Source organism: Pelmatolapia mariae, linkage group LG5 (assembly GCF_036321145.2).
Source record: "Pelmatolapia mariae isolate MD_Pm_ZW linkage group LG5, Pm_UMD_F_2, whole genome shotgun sequence".
Classification (NCBI taxonomy): Eukaryota; Metazoa; Chordata; class Actinopteri; order Cichliformes; family Cichlidae; genus Pelmatolapia; species Pelmatolapia mariae.
The window spans coordinates 4,389,129-4,410,184 of record NC_086231.1 but is presented as its reverse complement, the minus strand read 5'-3'; positions in this window follow the sequence as shown (position 1 = coordinate 4,410,184).

Genomic DNA, 21,056 nt, shown 5'->3' with positions numbered 1-21,056 from the left:
GTCGATGATTATTAGAGCCGGCGAGAACAGCGGACTCCCGGCACATCGTTTTCAACCCCCCGCGGTCTTTTCGCTACTCAGGTTAAACAATCCCCAAACCCCAGTAGCTGTCTATTGTATTGAGTGTCCACTAAAATAAAAATAAAAGCGTTCTAACATCTCACCTGCTTGTTTTTATTAAGGTATGTACACGTATGTACATGTACACTATTTTTTATTAATAGAGATTTCGCTACTGAGGTTAAAAATGATATATAAGTCACTTAGATCACTTCTAAATGTTAATGTTTGGTTTATTTCAGTGTTTTATTTGTTCCTGAGTAAACTGGTTTGGCTGTGATTAAAGTTAAGCTTCATAACATGTTACTCACAGTTAAATTAAGAGGGGACGGCAGTAAAAACTCCGGACCTGTGACATCATCAAGTACGCTGGTGTTCCAATTGTACAAATCGCGAGTCTGAGCTCGCGTTCTCGGCGAGTCCATACTCCTGTGCGTTCTCGGCGAGTACGTACTCGCCGAGAACGCGAGTACGGTTTTTCTTCTACATGTCTCATCACTGTGTGTCGAGCTTCTATGATAGCTACACCACTTAGGTGTTCCCCTTTGGCGACAATCTTTTACAAAATGTCCTCGGTTTCTGCATCCATGACAGGTGATTCAGGTTAAATCAAACTTCGTCACATTATCCACTTTCACTTTTTTGTTGAATTTCTCTGTTTCCTCGTAACTTCGTAGGTTGCTTTTGAACTGTGTGAACGTTAAATCTTCACTGCTTTGAGTTGTGTGAATAGCAAATGGCTTGTAAGCTTCAGGAAGCACCTTTAAAATCATAGCAATAATAAGTCCATCATTGATGACTTCTTTTGCATTTCTTAGGGAGGTCACTGCTCTTTCAGCTCGGATAATATAATCTGTCACTGTCTCATCTGGTTTCTTCTGTAAAGACGTCAGCTCTGTGTACAGTGCGATGATTCTGGGCTTGCCTTTACTATCGTAGTGGTCACGTAGTATTTTTAAAGCTTTTCTTCCATCGTCAGTCGCATCTCTCATTACCAGTGAAAGGCTTTTATCATCGAGAAACTGAATCAGTTCAGCGTAGCATTCAGCATTCTTCTCTGCATCTCGGTTAGTGGTTGATAATAAAGTGTCCTTTAGACCAATGATCCGCATGTGGCCGAGAAACTTTGCCTCCCAAAGTTTGTAACTGTTTTCGTCTCCGTTGAACACTAACCTCTGCCATCTTCCTTCTGTTGTGTCACGTCTGGGCCCATAACCTGTTGAGCTCCAAGAGTTTTCTTCTTCTTCGGCCATGTTCTCTTAATAATGCACACACTTGGTTGGTTGATTACTTTTCCCGTTTCTTTTATTGTCAGCAACACAGGAGGGAAAACCATACATTCATTTTAGCAGTTCGCGCTTCACAACATAAGGAACAGGAAGTGAAGTCATATATAATCACCAAAAATAAAATCATTTCCAAAATAAAATGACAATCAGAAAAACGTCTTTTACAACATAACATTAATATATTTACTCATGAGAACACAAATCTAACACTGCATCCACTTGAGGACCCGGCCTTCGCGATCTGAGTGGGCCGGGTCCTCCGAAAGCCGGATAGACCGGAAATGAGAGACTGTGAAATTGGACGGTCTAGCCTTCAGAATTACGTCACGAGCTCTCTCGGTGGAGTGAAACTCTGGCATCTGCGCCTTGCTATCTAAAATATAACCCGAAGCTGGCGTAAATTCTCGACCATCTCACACTTCTGTTTAATCAGTTTTCTGTTTGACATTTATTCAGGTGTGTGAAAACCCCGGAGGAACCCACCCGAGGGATTAATAAAGTTAAATTTAATCTAATCTAATGTAATAACTTTAATCTCAGCCAAACCGATTTACTCACAAACAAATAAAACACTGAAAAAGGCCAAACAATAACATGTTTATGTTATTTAAGTGACTTATATATCATATTTAACCTGAGTAGCCAAAGACCGCGGGGGTTTGAAAACGATGTGCCAGGAGTTTGCTGTTCTCACCGGCTCAGATATTTGAAGTTTACACAGCTACATTCTCACCTGAAAATATGTTAAAAGTTTATTTTGTGACACAGATAGAATAATAAGAGTAATATTAAAACTAAGTAGCTGCAGTAGTAGTAGCCATTGTTGGAAATTGGAATTGGCTGGGCCAATCTGGGATATGGTTTTTCAATTTTGTTGTCTGGGTGGAAAATTGGGAGAAATTCGGGAGAATGGTGGCTCCGGGAGATTTTCGGGAGGGGCACTGAAATTCAGGATTCTCCCGGAAAAATCGGGAGGGTTGGCATGTATGGCCTAGCATAGCCTGTAACGTTATTATGACAGACACATTTTATGAGTGAACTTGACTTTGATTGACTTACAGGATTCTTTGAAAAATACTTTCTTATATCCAGGTTCTTCCTTTTTGCCGCCATCCTCCTCTCCTCCTTGCAGGTCCTTGCAGCGCAGGCTTGCCGCTGCTAAAACTAAACAGAGCTCCCTGAAAGGCACAGCCAATCACATTGGCCATATTTGTCACATGAGGTCGGACTCCAGTAGAGAACGTAGTTTAACTCTTTCTGCATCACTAGGTGAATGAGACGTTGACAGATTGTTTTTTTTCTTTCTATCGGGTTTGTTTTTCTTTACTCGAAGAGATCAAATTATTGGTGGGGACAATTCAGTAATCGCTGGATATTGATGGGGACATGTCCCTTCCGTCCATGCCAAATCTACGCCCTTGCATTTGGTCCTTATAAAACCGTTGCAAGAGCTTGGTCCGTATAGCCTGCAATAAGTTGGACGCGTTCCTGGTTGGTGTTGGACTCGGCCAGGGCTGCCCTTTGTGACAGACTGTGTTCATGATTTTTTTACGGATAGAATTTCTAGGTGTAGCCAAGTGGCGGAAGGCTTCCACTTGGGCAGTCTCAGAATCTCATTTCTGCTTTTTGCAGATGATGTGGTTCTTTTGGCTTCATCACGTGATGTCCTCCAGCTCACACTTGAGTGGTTCACAGCCAGTTGTGAAGCAGTGGGAATAAGAATCAGCAACCTTACACTGGATGGTGCTCTGATAAATTTGTTAAGCTGTAAGAGGCAGTAAAGTTGGTTTTAAAATTCACAGCTCAGTTTTCTTCTTCTCTTCCTTCTTAGTATTTTTCTCCTCTTTATGGAAGACTGCTCCATCAGGCAGCTTTCTCCACTTCAGATTGACTCCATTCACTCCTTTTTCCTCCAGTTTGTCCTGCAGCTGAAACACAAACAGTAAACATTTTAAAGCCTCCAGGTGACTAAAAACACACAAAAAAGGCTTTTACCTCACACAAAGGCTGCTTCTGACAGCAAATGTCATGAAGACTCTGAAGGATTTATCAAACAGGTTTTTAAAAGAGAAAAATGTCAATAAATGAATCCAAAATTATCAGCTTGATTTCTGACAGTATTTTATATCTCAGCATTTAGATAAGGCACAAACCATATTGCATTATTACAGCGAAGTCCTAACAATATTTTTGTCATTTATAGAACTTGCAGAGACTTGCCTTTGTTAGGAGGTTTGCTTTGACAGCTCTGTCATTCATGTCCACAGACAAGTCCTCCAGATTCAAGCTCATTTTTATTACTGAGAAAGAGAAGACAAAAGAAATCATGACGAGTTTTCAGTTTTATTATTTTTGGGTCTCAAAATTTTTGTTGACCAATAATTTTCATCATAGTTTTTAATCAATAACATTTTTTTTTCCTGACAAAAAGAAAATATTACCAAAAAAAACAACAACAAAAAAAACCCTAATGCGCAAGGACAAAAATTATAATGACATGTAAAGTTTGGAAGTGATCCAATCAGAAATAATCTGCAATAACGTTCGAGTGTCATGATCAGGCCGTGTGCAGGCAGAAATTGGACCCAAATGCAAACTCACAGGAAACAGGACTGAACTCTAAATACAGCTTTATTGCTGACAGAAGAGTAAGGCGAGACAAAACAATATAAAACTAAACTGGGAGATTCTAAGGGAACTGACTCACGAGGAAACACACGGCGGGGCACACAGTCATGAGGGAGGACGTGACACGGAATAGAGGGAGACGCGGACATAAATACACAGAAGGATAACGAGGGACGTGGGAACACACGGGGAACACAGCTGACACAGATAATCATAATGAGACAGGGCAGGAGCAAACATGCATGACGCATACTGACGGGAGACTGTCAAAGTTAAACAGGAAGTACACAGAGGCGCAGACAGGAGGGGAGGAGAGAACACGGGGAGAGCACAGACATAACGGGCTGGGGAAAACATGGAATAAAACACAAGGAGGAGAAACGAGGCATGGGGACTCACAGATACGTGGGGAAATCTAATAACCTTAACAGAACAACCAAGGGACCCTTAGAATAAACAGTGGACCTAAAACATAATAACATCAAATGACAACAATACAAGAAACACAAAATACCGGGTAGAAGTCCCGGGACAATGACATCGAGGAGTATGTTTGATTGCCCACTGTAAACAGTACCACTAACTCCCCTGCTCACAGTTTCTCAAGAAAATATGATAAAATGCTAATGTTTGGAGGAAGAGAAGAGTAGACATATGGACACATTTTGCATTTCATGTAAAAAATAAGATTCTTTGTAAACCCTGTGAAGCAACTCTCAACAGTAAAAACACAGCAAGCTTTAACACTTTATATGTTAGAGAACTAAAACAACTTTAGATTTAGTCTACTGTAATCTTATGATATTTACTCAGTTAAATCTAGACTACCAAAATAATCTCGATGAAGAAATTATGACCAAAAAAATGACTAAATTATGACTTAAACTAAACCAAAATTTCCTGTAAAAAAATTAACACGTACGTACCTTTTTCCTGAACATTTTCCTTTCCAGGAGCTGGCAGGTTGTCAAAGCAGACAAATGGTATTTTTGTGAAATACTCAATGAACCTCCATTTTCCCGATCTCTGCAAATCTGCAACACCAAACAATGAGCGAAAAATGCTCGGAATGTTTCCGAAGTCATCCCAGTATCTGAATGAGGAGTTGCCACAATCTCTCTGGCGAATTTCAGGATGTGAAATGACACCTATCCACGCTCGATCCCCATTTGGCAGCAGTATTTGCAACTGACTGTCAGATATCGAATAACTGGCTATGTCTGTGAAGTTCTCCCTGCAGTACCTCAGAGCTCGGAACCAGTCCATGCTTTCATTAACAAGAACATATTGAGGACTCTGCGAAGTTCCTGCAATTAGAAATGGTAGTGAAATAGGTCATGTTGAATTTTCTGGGTAAATGAAAATACATTAAAACAGTCTTTATTGGAAAAGACAGTGCTTTGCTATTTTCTCACCATTGTAACAGATGAATGGATGTTCCACTGAGCAGTTGGAATACCACTGTCCACTCACTGAAATGCTTTGACAAAAATAGGAAACTAAGAAAGGTTCACTTTGAATTTGTTTTTTCCAGTTCCTGGAATCATCATCATTCTGAGATGCAGAACGCCGTTGTAAATGAATGTAAACACCAATCCAGACCTCAGAGTTGTAACCAGCAGATGAAACTGTATTAATAAACTGGTTCATTTCATCACTGTTTTCAATGCAGGCCAGGCCTACGTAGTTCTTTCTGCAGTAGCTCTGAGCCTCATACCAAGTAAAAGGCTTATTAACAAAGTGGTACCGACGGCATTTGGAGAGGACGAGCCACCCTGTGAGGAAAATATGAATGATGAACATCTCTCAACATGTAAGCTGGCTGTATTACAACATATCACAGCAATAAGGACTGGCCAAGGGAGACAAAAGAATTCACTGACCTGAGAGATACAAGACACCCAGCAGGATCTTCACAATCATCATGCTGCTCTGTGGACGGGAAGAGGAAAGTCTGGCTATGTAATCAAAATGTAGGTACATTGTTATCATCCTCTTTCTACGAAATGCAATTTTTCTGTTTGTCTATGCAAAATGTGTTACAGGAATTCCTTTATTGAAATATTTACTTAACCAAATATTTAGTCAACTTGGTTTGTTGAAAAATGTTCAAAGTTCATATATGAAGCTTAAAGTAAATAAAAGATTTTCAAGTAGAGTACTTGATGTTTTTAATTTTTCTATGTTTATTTCCAACAGTACAGTAATTTGTCTTTAAGTTTAAAATAATTGAATGCATTTCAGTAACTGTTGTAATAATACTGCTGCAGAGCTAATCTGCCTGATTTTATTACTGTTCCAGAGCCTTAGTGCCCCAGGCTGAAAGTATATGTCCCCTTTTGTCTTCAGTCTTACATAAAGGACAACTAATAGATTTTGAGCTTGTGAGTGAAAATAGCAAGAAGCAGCATGTTTAAAAAAGAGTTGAGGGATGTAATCTAGAACTTGTCCATTCAGAGACTTGAATGCAATTTTGAGAATTTTAAAAGGAAATCTAAAATCACCTTGGAGTCAGTGTTAAGAAAATAAAATAGAGGTAATCACTTGTATGGTTTAAAAAAAGGTAATTACAGTTACAATAATCTAGGTGTGATGATACAAATGCATGAGACTTTTTTTTTTCTGTTTCAGAAGAGGAGAAATCTAGGTCATCTGTGATTATCAACTTATGACTGATATTATAAAAACAGTTTTAGAAGCTCATATTCCACTGATTGTCAGTGATTCTCTCTTTTCTTACACCAGTACCTCAGATAAATCATACATTATATCAATCACTTTGAGCATCTGAAAAAAATATTTTAAAGGTAACCCCACAATATTATTTAAACAAAAGCTCTAGAAAGAATTCAGAGAATTCAGAGTCATCTGACCCAACCCTAACTATGTGCTTTGTCAAAAAGGAACGTTTTAAGCATAAGTATCTTAAATCTAAGCTGCTTCATGGCTGTATGGAAGCTGGTGTAGTTTCATTGGCCAGAAGTCAGCTGCTCTGACTCTTGACCCGTACTGGACAAATTTCAAATTTCAAAGTTTCCCAGCTTCTTCCAGAGGAACTAAAGGTGGATGCTTCTCACTCGGCATTGACAGCTGAGGTCCACAGTAGACTGACAACTTTCCACAGAGAGACAATTTCTGAGGTGGATCTGGATCCAATCCAAATAGTAGTAGAAACACGTGGCTTGCAGTGAGCATTATGAGGTACAGGCTAAATTTTATCTTAGTTTCTTATCTCTCTTGATTGGCTAAAACATGTTTGTCCTCTCGCAGCCACCATGGCTAGGATTATATGTTTGAATTGGTGGGTATAAGAAAACAGAACTCAATTGACTGCATTCTGCATTTTACCTCACACAAATCTGCATCTGACAGCAAAGATCAGGAGCAGCCATGTCATAGACCTTGGAGGATTTGCAATTTATCAAACAGGTAAAAAAAACACACACACACACTTAAAGGAAATAAAAATTATAAGCTTGTTTTATGACATTCATAAATCAGCATTTGAGTAAGTTGTAACAACAAGACAAATGTATAAAATAATATAGCTTATAAAGTTTTCAGAGCAAAGTATCAATAGTATTAATGTTGTGGGAAAGCCATGTGAATAAGGGAGTGGCTAAAAGTAGCTTTTATCAGAATCTAAACTTCACTCCTATGTGTCAGGCTATGCAAATTTTATCCCGGCAAAGCCCAAATAAAAACAAAACATTCAAACCAAGGTAGGAATCATTTAGTAGAATCATTTACATAAATAAAATATTGAAGGAGAGTGAAACCGTAGTGGGTACAGAAGCTTTATACAAAAAACATCACACTACAGTGTTTTCCAAATTCCCCAATACTAAGGGAGGGAGCTTCAGTGCTTCCTTGACTACCTCCTTTAGCATAAGATCAGTGTTGGGAGTAACAGAATACATGTACTGGCATTACGTATTTAAATGCAAAATATGAGTAACTGTAACTTCTGTTACCGTTTAAAAAGGTGATATTTAGAATACAGTTACTTTGATGAAATAAATGGATTACACTGCAGTTTCTTCCTGTTTCATATGTTCTTTTCTTCCTTCCTCTTTATGGAAGACTGCTCCATCAGGCTGCTCTCTCCACTTCAGACTGACTCCATTTAGTCCTTTCTCATTCAGTTTGTCCTGCAGCTGAAACATAAACCATGCATATTTTGTAACAGACCTCCAGTGACAAAAAAAATAACAAAAAGACATTTTTACCTCACAAAAATGCTGCTTCTAACAGCAAAAAGAAGGATTTGCAAATTACCAAACAAACAATTACTGTCAGTAGCTTGTTCTCCTACATTGATTTATTTCTCAGCATTTATTTGTCATTTATCATTTATTGCTCACAAACCTTTCACATCAAAGTACCAACAATACTTTTGTTATTTAGAAAAACTATTCATTTGTAAATGTCAGAATTTTATAAACATTCCTCAGCATTGAAAATGTCATATTTTTCATATTTACATATTTGTTTAACTCTCATGCAGAAGCCCACTCATAAATACTATGAGCAAGGGTCGACCCAGTGTGAAGACAATCAGTAACCAAAAGTAACAATATCCTAAAACACGTCATGTCTTTTACTCATCCTGAATCAAACTGAATATCATCCTTATGAAATCAGACTTGACCTGAAAGCATAAACTAAGGAAAGTATTTACTAAAGTCATGGACCAGGTAAGAAATAATGTCATTTTCCCACAGACCTTTATACAGTCAGACCTCTCTTTGCAATCTGAAGTCAATCAATGCAGCCTGATCAGTCAATGAAACATTTTAAGATTGATAAGAAAAAAAAAAATAAAGTGTCTTATCTAAGAGTTTAAAATATCATTATACTTAAATAATGCTGAAACTGTGTAATGACGGATTGAAGGACTGGGTACTTCAAAGTGATCACAGTATGCAAATTGTTGAATTATGCGCCTGTAAACGTCACAGTGCCTAAACCAAAATATAAAACACACCATAGGTGATATTTTAAAGCTGGATTGTGGAGACTTGCCTTTTTCAGGAGGTTTGCTTTGACCGCTCCGTCATTCAGATCCACAGAGGAGTCTTCCTGCTTCAGGTTTATTTTCATTACTGAGACACAGAGGACAAAAGCAATCATGATTAGTTTCCAGCTTTATTATTTTTCTCAAATCTCAAAACTGTAACGAGGTACCTTTTTTGTGAACATTTGATTTTCCAGGAGCTTTTGTGGTTGTAGGTAGAGGAGCTGGCAGGTTGTCATAGCAGACGAATGGTAGTTTTGTGTCACTGGGCAGTAGCCTCCATTTTCCTGATGTCTTCAAATCTGCAGCACCATACAATGAACCAAAATACCAAATATCTTTTTTAGAATCATCCCAGTATCTGAATGAGGAGTCTTTGCCATCACTCCAGTAAATGTTAGGATGTGCAATATGGCCGATCCATGCTTGATCTTTCTTTGGTGCCAGATTCTGCACATCACTTGTAGAAAACCAAACTGGGGTTAGGTCTGTGAAGTTCTTCCTGCAGTACCTCAGAGCTCTGAACCAGTCCATGCTTTCATTCACAACAATAAATTTATGATTTGGGTAGGTTCCTGCAATTGGAAATTGTATTCAAATAGGTCATTTTGAGTTTTCTTAGAATTAAAATAAATCAAATACAAACAGTCTTTATGGGTAAAAAACTTTTTTTTCTTACCATTGTAACAGATGAATGGGTGTTCCTCTGAACAATTGTTATACCACTGCCATCCAATTGTTGTAAGCCCCAAACAAAAATAGTAAACTAAGAAAGGTTCATTTCCAGTTTGGTTTTCCCAGTTCCAGAAATAATCATCAACCTGAGATGCAGAATACCCAGATATAGCAGAGTAAACACCAATCCAGACCTCAGAGTTGTAACCAGCAGATGAAACTGTATTGATAAGTTGATTCATTTCTGTAGAGTTTCCAATGCTGGCCAGGTCTGTGTAGTTCTTTCTGCAGTAGCTCTGAGCCTCATACCAAGTAAAAAACTCATTAACAAAGTGGTACTGACGGCATTTGGAGAGGACGAGCCACCCTGTGAGGAAAATATTATAATGAACCTCTTTGGACATCTGAGATGGCTGTTTTTAATAGTATTTCAAAGCAATAAGCACCGCGAAAGGGAGACAAAAAAAATTACTGACCTGAGAGATACAAGACACCCAGCAGGATCTTCATAGTCATCATGCTGCTCTGTGGACTGTAAGAGGAAACTGTCTTTCTAATAGAAAAGTAGGGAAATTCCACTTTGCTTTATGTTCCTGTTTCAGAAAAATCCCATTGGTCCGTTGATTTGTTTATGCTAAAAGTTTTACTTTATATAAACATGTATGTACACCACCATCAACCAGGTTTATCACACATAAATGTGTAAAATAAGTCTGTGGCTCACTAACAGCATGCAGATCTCTCACCCCTCAGCAGTGACTTTGGGTAAGAAAAATAAAACTAAGAAAATGTTAAATGTTACAAGCATAACCTTCCCTTTAAGATGGTATACTGATGGAAGATGTATTCTGTGCCACAGGTTGAATCTTGTGGGGAAGACAGGGACCGCCCCTCTCTCATCTGCAACTTTTGTCCATGAGTGAATGAGAGTAACATCTACCATACAAGGTTTACAGAGAGGGAGAAAAAGAAAAGTATGCTTATAGTGGTAGCTACTACAGCCCTGAGAGTGTTTAACATTTGTTAGTGAAATGTTACTATTCAGCTGTATAATGTGTTGACTGCCTCTTTTATGTGGAGGGGCAAAGGAGGGATTAGAGGTCTGGGTAGGGTGGCACATACTTCTTCAGTGAAGTACGTGAAAATCCCATAGATGTAAATGGAATCAACAAAATAGCCACAAAACAAATTAAAACGATTTCTTGTATCATTATCTCTTCTAAGAAAACAAAGACAATGTGATTTTATACAAGTTTTAATGTAGAAAAACTTCACTCAGACCCTGCAGTACTCACTGGCAAACTCACCGGGTTTCTACAGTTCTACAGCAGGGGAGCTTAAAATTATTAGGCCATATTAGGGTGTGTGTGTGTGTGTGTGTGTGTGTGTGTGTGTGTGTGTGTGTGTGTTTTTAATAAATTTTTAAAACTTTAACTTAGTCAACTTAGTCATCTTCTCTCAAAGAAAAAAGGAACCTAACAAGTGTAATACCTCTTTTTCTCTGGACTGTTTACCTGTATGCAAAAATCTGGTCAATATGATCCTAGACTACCAAAATCTTCAAATATGTTTTTTAAGATCTGTATTCAGTTTTCTGCTGAGAATCTGATTATTCATCTGTGATGTGCAGCCTGAATCAAGCATCTTTCATCAGCATGGCTTCACACTAGGTGATCTGTATTGGGTGAGTGAACGAAAAACAAACTCAAACCTGAAAGTTTGTTTTCTCTTCAGCTTAGGATTCATATCTCTCTCACGAGAAGCAGCCTTTGGGAATCAATGAGTTTCTCTTTAGTAATGAAAAATCCAAACAGGCAGAACTGCTCTCTGCAATTAAGATAGAGTGACTGCTGGAGATCTGCTAGATTCTAGAACAATGAACTGTTCTTCATTCTCAACTCAAAAGTCATCTGTGATTTTCTCTTTAAAGATTTGCTGCAGCTCCACAGTAAACATAAAAAGGAGGGAATCATGGTGGTGAAATGGTCTCAGTGATCTCAGATTTTAAGGTTTAAGATGAAAGTTGACTAATCTTCTGTTCCTGATGGATTAACTCACATTTCAGTGATAAGGAAACTAGTTCAAACATCTGCACTGTGGTAGCTCTAAACCATTGTCTTTATTGCAATAGATACCACTTAATCCTACACACTCGTCTTTTAAAGCCACTGCAATTTATTAATGAGGGCACCAAAACAAGCTGTAAAGAACTTCATGAAAATGTGAATGTTTTGAGTTAAGTGATGTTTGTATCCACCTGAATATAAGTTGCATAACATAACACTCAGTAATTTGATCAGTTTTTATGCAGAAATCCTGATAATTGCATCTTTATTGATGTTGGCTTCGTCTAATGACTTTCATGAACTTTACAGGTTTCTTTGTTCTCTCTGTATAACGGTTTGCTTCGATGAGTTACTGTTTGGCAAAAAGTCTTCAAGATTGTGGTTAATGAGCTTACAACTACTGTGTGTTCTCAATGCAAACGTGGACAACTTTAGGCTGCCTTGTGATCTGCTTTTCACATTAATTTTACAGATTAAACATAAATATCTAAAAGTTCAAACATACACCAGAACTAAGAAGGTTGGCAATGCTCACTGGATGCACTACTCTTAGAGGTGTCAGAGCAGAAGAAAAGAAAACAAAAAAGGAAACCATAGCTGGTCAAAATGCTGAAGAAAAAAATATAAAAGAAGCAGGGATGGAAATCCCCACTTCCTGTCAGGGTTTTCAGAGTAAAAACAGAATGCTTCGATTTTTAAACTGGCCATCAGCTTCAGCTTCTGAATCAAATTTAGCAGCTGTCCTTAAAGTAGACCTGTTCTGGTCATTTCTGCTGCATGTGAGTGATTGATGAGCTGTATTAGCATCTATATATTTAAAACCCCAACAGGGGTTAAAGTAGGCTGGAGTGAGTGGCTGGAGATGCTTCCTTAATAAGTAAATAAAGGCATCCTATTGCCCACTTACCGCCTCAACACGTTCTTTTTTGTCTCATAGCTGTAACTGTGAAGTGATATTTACTGTGTGGTTAGATGGATGAAAACATTTTGTCATGTATTGTGATCAAAGTCTCAAAGGGACTCAAGGAGGATCTCTGGACTGGATGCTTATAAAGCTGCTGCATGTGTGATGTGGTGCTGCTGGCAGCAACAGACATGCTATACAGTAGATGTGTGTTACAGCAGAGGTACTTTCTTATCAATAGTTTCTTGTGTGGTTTGCATGTTAAAATCAGCACTTGTATAGATTTCTTTTTATAGCACACAGTTTGGCTCATCACGTGATCAACAGCAAAGTTGAAACTGATAATATGAATGTCTTTGTTTGACACCTGCCCTAATATTCCATCAGCACAACATCAAGGAAGAACAACAGTAGAAACTGCATGTTTTTCAATTTTCTGTAGCATAATGCATCAAGGGGTTCTAAAGTTGTTGTACAGTTAGAGATTAACTGTATTGAAAACTTAAAATGTGAAGACTTTTCAGAAGACAATAATTGCTTACATTCACACCTGCAGCCAATTAACCAGTTGAACTCTAACCTTAAATGTAGATGGCAGGCTGTTTGCTGTGTATTTTCCATCAAGGAGACATAATACCCAGTATCCAGTCTGTATTTGTCCTTTTCTCCCAACTGACTCCTTTATCACACCAAGGGTCCAGAATTTATAATTCTGAACTTCAACATCCCAGCAGTGAATCCTTGAGTTAAGGCCCTCAGAGCTCAGAACAACTGGATTTGTCAAAAAGTCTCTGGGTTTTTCAGAAAGCTGCAGCCTCTCTCCAAATGTCACACTGGTCAGATCTTCAGACAGGACGAGTTGCCAATGAAGTGTGTTTGGTTCCAGAATCACAGGAGTGTAGGAGAGGATCGCCTTCATCTTCTGCCAGATGTTGTTGGTCAGGATGCCCAGGTGTTGGTCTGCATCTATAAGGGGCCCTGAGACCAGCTCTGAATCCTCCAGCAGAGGGCACTGATGGACTCTGTTCAGTGTGGCCTGTCCTCTGTGGGTCTGATTGTCTTGAACTACTATCTCTGCTCAGAGCCTCAACCTTTTCCTTTATCTTCTTACTTTTTTGCTTCTCTTCGTCCTATAGAAGAGTAATTCTTGCCAATTTTCTGTCTCCTCTTGTAAAAACTGGCAAAGCATCTTAAACTGCTCCTTAATTTGCTCTCGAATGTATCATTTCACCACGATGGGGTGTCACAATAAGCAAAACCTTTGCAGTCAGTGCTCACAGCCACACACAATGGCAACATGATCAGATTTCCCTCATTGCTGTTAATACGACTAACGCAGAGAGATTAGACAGGGAGAGACAAAAGCACCACTCAAATTAAAATAGGAAACAAAACAAAATCACAAGAACTACAACTCAACATCTCAACTCAAAGAACAGCACCATGACTGTAAAACTGTATCATGTGTGGTCACAGTCACAGTGTTTCATAGATCACTGATGTCAGTGAGTGATGCTGTGCAGAATGTGTTTGTCACCTAAAAACTGACTTTATGAACTGTCTCACAACAAATGTTAAAATGGCATTATATTCAAAAAGTGACATCTATAATTGAATATACTTCACATATCTTTGAATTAAGATGTGTGGGAGTATCACACACACACACACATCTATATAAAAAAGTAATATATATACATATATATATATATTAGGGGTGCAACGATACACAAAATTCACGGTTCGGTTCGGTTCGATACTTTGGTGTCACGGTTCGATATTTTTTCGATACAAAAAAATGTTCATGCTTTTTTAATTTGTCATTTATTAAAATTATAAATATATATTTTAACTCAAAAGTACAGTTTTTAAATTTAATGTTGCTGAAACAACAAAGTAATAAAAAAATAAATATCTGATGGAGAAATCCCTCATCTTTGGAAAAGAGAGTTTATTACAGAGAAATGACTCTTTCCAAAATAAAAGCTATACTATACGCTTCTTCTGGGGTATACTCTCAGCAGCATATTAAACATATCAGGTCCCCATAAGGAGAATCATGTGCTAACGGCTGTCTAAATGACTCGGGTAAAGTTTGTAGCATGTGTGCTTGTTGTTTTTGTCTGCTTCCACTTGTCTTTGCACTAGGATGATGTCGGAGTAAATGTGCAGTCATATTCATTGTGTTCCCACTAGTGCTGTCAGCGTTAATCTGAAATGACATTAACGCCACAACACGGCAAATCTCCGTTAACGAGCTACCGCGGATCGCCCCGTGCGTGGGGCTGGACGGCGTCAACACGTTAACGAGCAAACTGCGCTAACGCAGTAGTTCCCACCCATGTAATTGAGCATTGCGTGGCACATCCGACATACTGTTTTACTTTTGTCCATGATGCGCTTACCTTCAGGGTTGTAATAGAGTGAATTGTTGCCCCCCAGTGGTAAAATACAGAAGTGCCTGTTAGGGTCATACTTCACATGAAGACCAAAATAGTTCCAAAGGCCAGATCTGAATGAGGGTGGGGGAGGTTCAATTTGCTTTGTTGCAACAAGTTTAGCTTCTGTCTTGCTAGCTTGTGCTGTGCTCATCTGCAATGGACAGTGCAGCCTAGGCGGAGTAGTCGAACGCAGATCCACTGAGCTCTCAACACAGACAGCATCGTCAGAAGAAAAGTTGATAAAATAAATTAAAAATTTTGTATTGTTCAATACACATGCGTACTGAACCGAAAGCTCTGTATCGAACGGTTCAATATCGATACGAGTATCGTTGCACCCCTAATACATATATATATATATATATATACATATATATACACATATACACACACACACACATATACACATTTATTTATTTATTTATTTATTTATTTATTTGAAAAATGTATTTTGAAATTTTCACTTGTAACATTTATGTTTCAAATTTAGAGTAAAAATGTGTTGATATGTGGTTAAGTTGTGACCCTACATGTAGCAGAGAGTGTCTGAGGTTGAGAGGAAGTGAGCTGCTTTGAAATGTGTGCATGTAGCTCTACAGGTGTCCCTGCACCTCAGCGTATTTCTGTAGAGAGACGTCTTGTTCAAAACAAAAATTTCTCAGCTGCACATAGTCTGATGGAAATGTTTGGATTCTTTGGTTTAATTCTTCTCATATCATTATAATTTCTCTCACATTTAACAAATAATTGTAAAACTTTTCAAAGTAATCACTAATGAAAATAAAGAGGTTTTAACACACTAACTGATTAGTTATCGCAGTAGCACACAAGTAATATGCAATGCTTCTACTATTTTATGCACATTTGTAGGTATCTTGCATATTTTTGAAAGCTATTAAAATTTCATTTTATTCAAATCCCCACTAATGAAAATAATCAGTTGCAGATAAACATGTTTTAACACACCAGCTGATTAGATACCAGAGTAGCACATAAGCAATATGAAACACTGACAATTTTATATTTCATCCTCCTATGGGTGAAAACTATCCTTCCTTTCTTTTTTTGTCTGACAGATAATATTTTTTAAATAACATATTTTTTTTATTCCATTGCAGGCTGTTTCAGTGCTCACATTAATGAACATCACATCAGGCACACAACAAGGTCTTAAGCATGAGAGGAGCGTGCAGACTGCATGCAGAAAGGCTGTGCCCTGGTTAAAACCCCACTGCTGTGAGGAAACAGTGCAAAAGAAATTTTACTTTAATTTCTGTTCCCATCACAGAACAAGATAGACCCATCTGTGCCTTCAAAAGCTACTGCACATCAGATAGGTGAGCTGTTTGAATTGTTTTCTGATTCACAGGATATGTTTGTTAGTTTCCCTTTTAAAAGTTTTACAGTAAATATAAGACATGTGTCACATGTTAAATTTCTAGAGTGAGTTTGTTTTAAAGTAAGCAAGGTGAAGCCAATTAACTGGGTCATATAATTTTAAATCAACATTGCCTTCTGCTCGATCGTATAGGACGCATACAATTTTTATGTTACACTATCTATATTTAATATCTATATCAAATGTTTTTCAAGACATACTTTTTTGAAACCGTATTTCAAAAAAGTTAATGGCCTTGTTTGAATTTGTTTCAGCATAAATATCTCAAAAACTATTAAAGATAAAACCCTGGTTTTTCTTACCGTCAAAACGAATCATTAACTGTAATTTGGGAAATATACATTAAAAATGTCTAAAATCTTTGGTAGGTGAAATATGAAAAAAAAGTCTAGCACTTGAACAAATTTCAATGAAATGCTATTTTTTACTCAGCTTTCATGTTGGATTAAGCAATTTTGACAAGTTGCACCTCAAAAACAAAAATATCAGCACATAGTTCAAAATTAACACAACAAAATTCTGGAGTTTCCAGGTGATGCTCCAGAATGATATTGTAATTAATCTAACATTTTGGTCAAACACTTCTTTAAATCAAAACTTTCAAGTCCAGCATTCAGCAGGAAATCAGAAATAAACAACATCCACAACTTGTGTCGAAAACACTGGTTATGATTTTAAAGTTAGTGTGCAGCCCTGTGCACTTATGCAAATGTTATGTAGAAACTGGCAATAATTACTTTGCAACATTATTTTCATTAAATTAGTATTTAGACTATTTATTTAAGTAAAAGTCACGATCTTGCTTAGATTAAATCTTTTATTAGATACCACAGTATTACATGTTTATTTTGTCTCTAATGGTTATAACAGAGAATTTCTTATAATAAAATAAACTATGTACATTTTTACACCTAGGAAGATTTTGAAAGTTTTTGTAGTTTACTATATGTGGTTTTTATTGGTCTTGATATCAAATGTTAGTGTATAGGTATGGAAAAGCCTTCATTTTAAATTATAAGCAATAAATATATCTGAATTATTGAGAAGAAGAGATATTACTTTGTTTACTCCAAATGTTCTTTATTAGCAATTTTTTTCACTACTATGTTATGTTTTCTACTGGCAAGTATTTGGCTTGAACTAAATGAGAAATTACTTCCCGATGAAGGCAGGCAGCTCAAACAGCCCGCTTGGTGGTTTTTCATCTCTACTGTATGTAGGTGTCAGTTCTTTTGTAAGAATAAGCAGCAAATTTCTTTCTTTTAAAAACAAAACTGTGAGTAAGACTAAATCTTGATACAGCTATTCACACAGCATTAAAAGACTTGCAGAAGCAGTAGGACTTTAAATAGGTTGATGAACGTCCGAAACAAAGAAGCATGAACATGGACACGTAACCAGAAAACTATCAGTTAATAAGAACCATGTGAGAAAGTGCTATTGTTGTACTGCAAAAGAAAAACACAAACAAACAAACAAACAAAAACACCTATTCTATGTGTTTATTTTGTTTTGAGAGATAAATACTACTACTAGAAGAGCTGCAGCATCATCTGCAGCTGCTAAACAAGCACAGAGTGCAGGAGTCACGTTTGTCATGGGTGTTACGACTTTATTCTGGAAACCTGAAAGATGTTTTTATTACAAACTGCAAAGACTATTTATTTTTCTATCAGAACAAAGGAGCAAAGTAAGTTAAAATGCAGTCAGTGCACACCAGAGGTGGAAAGTAACAAAGTACAAATACTTTGCTAATGTATTTAAGGATTTTCAGGTATCTGTACTTTACTTAAGTGTTTTAATAGCAGGAGAGCGCTAATTTCACTCAGAGATGGAGAAAGATAAGAAAGATGTGACAGGAGAGGAAGAAGAGAGCTTAGATCTAAAGGTAAGGACCGCTCAGTGGGATTTGATAAACAGGTTAGTTTGCTGTACTGTGATGGATTTAAAGTAAAGAACAGTGTGTGACTCGTGCACAGTGGGCTTGGTGCTCATGGTCAGAGTAAGGTTACATCACGCGTAGAAGAGATTAATTTGAAGTTAAACTGATGATTCTTAGATTTATTCATTGAATTCCACCTTTAAGTATAAACCCCTGTAAACCCCTGAAAGTCTAAAATTCTAAAATTCACATATACCTCTGTCCTGGTCCTGTTAGTTTAACAGCTTGGTTAACATTTATATTTAAAACAATGACAGACATTTCTTGTATTCCAGTTATTGCAACAAAAAAACTGAAATAAAACGACAAAAACCAAAACAAGATGCTGTGCTCTGATACAGAGTTTCTAAGTTTAGGAACAGTTTACCAGCTTTCAGACTGCTGTACCCTGAATGAACACAGTATTAGTCAGTGCCTTGGTATTAAGTGTAGTAGTATATGTAGTGCATCACACCAAACATTACCAAGAAGTTTGTCAGCAGTTTTTGGGAAACCTCCACAAAGTCACTTCAAATCACTTTCACAGGCTGGTAATGAACTGGGTCGTTATCATGGATTACTTTGACCAGGGCTGCTGCATCATCTCAGACCTGGCTCAACAGACTCGCCCTGAATGAATGAGAGAGTGTGATCACCAACTAATCCACTAATTCACAGGATGATTTTATGACAAATCGTCTCTCCAATTTATCATAATCGTCTTCATCAGAAACGTGGTTTATAGTAGTTGTGACCCAGAAGATTCTGCAAATCACAATAATACTTTTATGTCGTTAAGCATCACCCAGAAACTTTTGGTGTGTAGGAGATATGTTTAAAAGATATGTATTATTTTACTTACAACGCTCTATTTTTCTAGTTGTTTTGAGAAAAAACAAATGTCAGTTTGAGGTTCATGTAATCTCTTTTTATTGTGAAAGTTTTAAATTTCAGCCAAAACCTTTGCTGTATTACCTGTATTACCTGTATTACCTGTATTGGGAGCCTTCTATTTGAAAAAAGTCATCAGTTGAATAAGACAGTTGTCAAGTTCGGCGCAGAACATGTTGGACATGGTTTGTTTGAACCCCTTTAAAGGTTGGAGCTCAGAATAGGCCAACATTGGGAAAAAAGAGTGCAATACAGTAAAACTACCTAGTTAAAGTTTAATTAAACTATGATAGAGTGATAGTTATGGCTTTTCTCCATAGAATGATATTTGCTCCCCTACAAATGTAAGGGATACTGTGAGTTTTAAAAAATAAATAAAAGCAAAAAGACTAAAAAAAACAATTTGTTAAACTTTGTACATAATGTTAGTACAAGAAACTGTGAGAAACTGATAAAAGACAGGGACATTTTACTTTTACTCTATTGTCTTATCTCAGAATCTAAATCAATCCAGCTGTAATATTAGACTAAGGACTAATATCTTTTATGTTTGGGTTCAAATTGACCCCAGGCATCAAAACCTTACAAATATGTCTGCCATAAAATGTAAATAAATTAGTAAAACTGAATTACATTTTTTAAGTAGCGGGTAGTTATTATCTGAAATAGTTGAAGGTTTACAGTGTGGAAAAGATACCTGCTTGCTGAAACCTGGCTGTCTTATCTCTCTTACATGCCGTTGGGTTAAGTTGCGACCCTGCATGTAGCAGAGAGTGTCTGAAGTTAAGAGGAGGTGAGCTGTTTTGCAGTGTGTGCATAAAAACGTTTTGAATTTACAGCATTAACAGAATTTACAGCATTAACAGCATTAACTTGGGAGTTCGCCTTGTAATCGGAAGGTTGCCGGTTCGAGCCCCGGCTTGGACAGTCTCGGTTGTTGTGTCCTTGGGCAAGACACTTCAGCCGTTGCCTACTGGTGGTGGTCAGAGGGCCCGGTGGCGCCAGTGTCCGGCAGCCTCGGCTCTGTCAGTGCGCCCCAGGGTGGCTGTGGCTACAACGTAGCTTGCCATCACCAGTGTGTGAATGTGTGTGTGAATGGGTGGATGACTGAATGTGTAAAGCACTTTGGGGTCCTTAGGGACTATGTAAAGCGCTATACAAATACAGGCCATTTACTAGGCCATTTACATCTCTACAGGTGTTCTTGCCCCACTCAGGGTATTTCTCTAGTGAGATGTCTCTTGATTCAACCACAGTCCTTGTTTCTGTTAATTGGGGGACTTCTCTATCACATAGCTCATCTATCTATTTTTATTGCAGGACACTGAATGGGGGACACTGGTGATGATCTGGATGTTGCATACTCCTCAGTGCCCCAGAATCCAGATGAGCAGCAAAAGGGCAGCAAAATGTCACAAATGCTGCTATGGGTGGTGCTGACTGTAGTTATGTACGGCATTGCTGCAGAGACTTTTTTCATTTACCACCTCTACCATCATAAATCTGTGAGTATCACATCAGTTTTTAATTCTTTTATCTTAAAGTTGCATAAAGTTGTTTCTTCATATAAAAACTGACGTAACAAATACCTAAAATCATTTAAAGTAATCACTAATGGAAATAAACAGGTTTTAATGTGCCAACTGATTACATTAGATACTGCAGTAGCACACAACTAATATGCAACACTTTTGTAGGTATTTGACATATTTTTAAAAAGCAATTTAATTTTATTCAAATTCCCTCTGACGACTAATGAAAATAA